The sequence below is a fragment of the Tupaia chinensis genome, unplaced genomic scaffold (genome assembly GCF_000334495.1).
Source record: "Tupaia chinensis unplaced genomic scaffold, TupChi_1.0 Scaffold144247_1, whole genome shotgun sequence".
NCBI classification, from domain to species: domain Eukaryota; kingdom Metazoa; phylum Chordata; class Mammalia; order Scandentia; family Tupaiidae; genus Tupaia; species Tupaia belangeri.
Genome location: NW_006204105.1, coordinates 1,912,656 through 1,917,034, shown reverse-complemented (window position 1 = coordinate 1,917,034; position 4,379 = coordinate 1,912,656). Strand labels below are relative to the sequence as shown.

General features: G+C 40.5%; 1 pseudogene; it reads right to left on the bottom strand.

Moving 5' to 3' along the window:
• Positions 1-391: 391 nt before the first annotated feature.
• LOC102474237 (60S ribosomal protein L27 pseudogene) lies at positions 392-795 on the bottom strand (annotated as a pseudogene).
• Positions 796-4,379: the final 3,584 nt, after the last annotated feature.

The following is a 4,379-nucleotide window of genomic DNA, read 5'->3' as shown; positions in this document are numbered from 1 at the left end:
CTCCTTCCATTCTCTTTTAAATATGTTCAGTTAGACTTGCTTGCCATTTACCCAATCTGCTTTGATTGATTGAGGTCACCAGTGACCCACACATTGCTGAACTCTACAGTCCTTTACCAGACTTCAGTTTACTCCAGGTCTGCAGACTGACTTTCACCCTGAAAACAACTTTTCCATCTGGCTTCCAGGGTAGCACCGTCCCCTGGTGTTCCTTATATCACATTGGCCTTTCTTTCTCTGTCTCTGTGTGGCATATTTTCTCATTTCTCTCTACCTCCAGACAGGATCAGCCTTGGACCTCTTTTCTCTATCCACACTCCCTCATTTAGAGATTTTTATGAAGACGCATAGATTTTTCCCCCTGTTCTTTAGTGACCAAAACATAAAACACCTAAAACCTCAGCTGCTGGAAGAACCACTTGTTCTTGCCTGTCTTGTACCTTTCTTTGAACTTGACCTTTGCCTCCTGCTGGGCCTTGTGTTTAAGAGCTGGGTCTCTGAAGTCATCCTTGTTGACCACCGTTCTGTCCAAGAGGATATCGACAGAGTACCTTGTGGACAGGAGGTGATTGTAGTTATAAACCTTCACGAAAGACTTGATCTTTGACGTCTTGGTGATTTTCTTCTTGCCCATGGCAGCTGTCACTTTGTGGTGATAGCAATCAATTCCAGCCACCAGAGTGTGGCTGTGGGGGTGTCTGAGATGTCATCATCAATGTTCTTTATGATGACGGCTTTGTGTCCGGTGTAGTATCTGACCAGCACCACTTTCCTGGGTTTCATAAACGTGCCCATTTTGACAGCAACCACCAGGGCCTACAGAAAGTGACTCTTAGCTTTAAACACCATTTTTATATTGATGACTCCCAAATTGATACCTGCAGCCTAAATCTCTCCCCGATTTCTAGTTTTAAATATCCAGTTGCTCACAATATCTCCAAAAACCTAAAACTTAACTCCCTATCTTTCTAAATCTGCTCCTCCTATAGTCTTTTCTAGCCTGGTAAATGGTAACTCCATCCATCTAACTTCTCAGGACAAAAACTCTTAAGTCATAAACTTTTTTTTTTCTCTCTCTCAAATATCATAACCAATCTATTAACAAATCCTGTCAGCTCTACCTTCACAAATGTATCAAAAATCAACACACACACCCCCAGAGTCTGGTCATACCAAGATCCCCTTCTTCTGGTATTTTGGCCTGTTGGATCCGGGTTCTTGTGTGTGTTCTTAGTCTATTTCATGCTCTCTGGGCCAGGGATTTGAACACTGGCCGTCATGAGGGATCCAGCTTCTCTTTGAGCAGTGAATTACCATGGCACCTCGGAGTTGACCTTTCCCCAATATTTTTGCAACAATCTGTGCTCAAAGACACTTACAAATAAGTACCTATAAGATTAAAAAGAGATGGTCATTTATGGTATGGACTTCAACTGCAATAAACAGATTAGTTGGTAACAAAATACTTAGGGAAAACGTATCTAATATGGGGATAACCCTTCCACGTATTATGTAGGTTTGTGAAGATAAAATATGGTTATACTTTAGCAAACATTTCTTTATATTAGGCACATATTTGAAAGGTATGAGGAGACCTCTGGGAGTCACAAAAGCCCTCTTGTGGAAGGTTCCTGAGGATCAAGAAGGAGTTAACCTGCCTGCCGTGCCCTGGGGCCTGTTGGGCCTGGTCAGCCAATAGGAGCATGTCACAAATATAATTCTTGTAACGTGAGTCCTTGCTAGAGGGTGGGGGGAGGCAGCAGTGGGGCTTGCTGGACCCTTACAGAGCAAGCCTGCTCTCACAGTTCAAGTCACTCTCAATAAAGTGCAATAAAAATCTCCTTGGCCTCCAGACTGTTAAATACTTTTGATTCCACTTTCTATTTCAGATAGAAAGGAGATGGATAAACTATTTTTAAAGGAAAAAAGAAGATAAAGTGGCTGTATCTTATCAAATCACTTAGTATTTTAAAGGCACATGCAAAAGTCTTAAAAATGTATGATCCAGAGCTAAAACGATGTTTGCAGCAAACAGCAGACTATGTATCATAGAATGACTTTTGTGTTCCTAACAGTGTGTAGAGGAATAAACCCTTTCTCCTTAAAATGTACAGTTTTAGGGAAACTGGGCAATGCTAACTACTGCCTCTTCTTATCACCAACAGTCCGCAGTCCTAAGTTTGGCCTCTTTTTGGATGAGCTAACACTTTCTATTTTTTTTTTTTTAATTTTCCCTTCAAGGCAGTAAGATCAGATTTTTTAAAAAATAAGTAATAAATTTAAAAAAATAATTATTTAAAAAATTTAACTTTATTTTTATTATTTATTTATTTATTTTTGAGAGTTTTTTGCTATAGGGCGCGTGTGCTCTTGCCGGAAAGACAGAGAGAAACAGAGAGACAGAAAGTGAGAAATCACCCCCCAGGGGGGATGGCCATACTGCAATCCCTTCTCCTCCATTCTCCTCTTGGGATCTTGGGCACACATGCACACGCGCCTGGCGTGAGTTTAAGCCATCAGTTCTGGGACTCGAACCGTGGTTGACTACATGGGAGTCCAACGACATAGCCATTATGCTAACTGCTGGTCCCTATTTATTTATTTTAATTTGACCAAAGAGGGATGGAGTGAGTGAGGGAGTGGGAGAGAAAGCAAGCCGCTGGGTCTATGACTCGAACTGCGATTGGCCATGTGGAAGTCCAGCACCTGTAACCACCACACCTGACCTGCTGGCCCCAAGATCAGATATTTTAAAAAAGAATTACTTTACTTAATTTTATTAATTATTACTATATATATATTTTAAAAATTGTTATAAGACACGTGCTCACCAGAGAGAGACAGAGAGAGAGAGGGAAAGTGAGAAAGTAAGTCACCAGTCTGGGACTCGAACCATAGTTATCCATGTAGGAATCTAGTTCCTAACCACCATGCCCCTGAGCTGGCCCCTGACCTAGCACTTCTATGCCAAAGATTTAACATCAATTTGCTGTTTCTAGTAACAATATTTTATTTAGGTTATGCATTATCTGCAGATTTAAATGACCTGAGTTGTTTCTTGCTAACGAGAACAATGATATGGGGCCAGCAAGTGGCATGGTGGTTTAAGTGCTGGACTCCCACATGGCCAGCCTTAGTTTGAGTCTGGATCTGGCAGCTTTCTTTCTTACTCTCTCTCTCTGGTGAATGCATATACCCTATGGCAAATTAAAAAACAATAATAATAAATAAAATTAAATAATTATTAAAAAAAGAAGAGTGATAAACATGAGGCCAGCAGGTGACGTAGAGGTTAAGGCAGCTAGATCCCACATGGCTGATTGCATGGTTCAAGCCCCAGACCTGGTGGTTTGAAAATCATGCTGGGCACGTGTGTATGAGAGGAGACTGGAGGAGAAGGGATTGCAACATGACCATGCCCCTGGGTGGTGATTTCTCACTTTCCTTCTCTCTCTCTCTCAGGAGAGTACACATACCCTATAGCAAAAAATTTATAAAAAAGAAAAAAGGAATAATGGTAAACTAGCTTTAATCTCCTATCTTTATGTGCATGTGTGAATTGCATCCATTGTATCACTTTTCCCCTCTACTTTCATCATCCATTAAATCTGAAGGATGCACAGGTTTCATGCAAAACATACCGAAACCAGAGTGTTTATGCTGGGATAGCTGCTTGCCAGCCTACGCACTACACGTTGGCTCACGCCGTCAGGCCTCCGTTAGTGAGTACTGAAGGTTGTGATGATGAGAGTGGTGATGGCAAAGGTGGTAGCTTTCTTCTACGTTCTTGACATCAGACACTTTCAGAAATAATTGGAACATTCCTAACTTGTGCTTAATGCAATTTTATGACTTTCTCACTCATAAATTTAATCCATGCTGAACTGTTTTTATTTCTAGGCCATATAACCCTTTACAGGGTAATAAGTACTGTAATTTTACTACCCACTGTGTAAAACAACTCCCTCCTTCTTATTTGTCTCTCTTGGCTTTAGGAAATCCTTATTAATTCTAATATTGGTGATCAAATCTCTGTTCACTCTTTCTAAATAATGTAACTTCACTTAATTCCCCTTTTAGGATTTGCATAGACCCAAATGACCTAAAATTTTGGGCTATCTATAAATAACACGTACAAACAAAAGCAATGTAAGCTAAATTGTTTTAAGTGTATCTGATGAAAAAGGATACAACATTTTCAAATTACATTTTTAACGACTGATTATCCATTTGTTTCTCTCTCTAACACACACTCCGTGAGGACATAGGCTGGTTTCTGTTCATTTTTCATCTCCCACCCTTACCCCAGCACAGTGGTTCCCAAACATCTGTACATCAAGATCTCCTGGAGTGTTTGTTAAAACTGACTAGTGAGTACT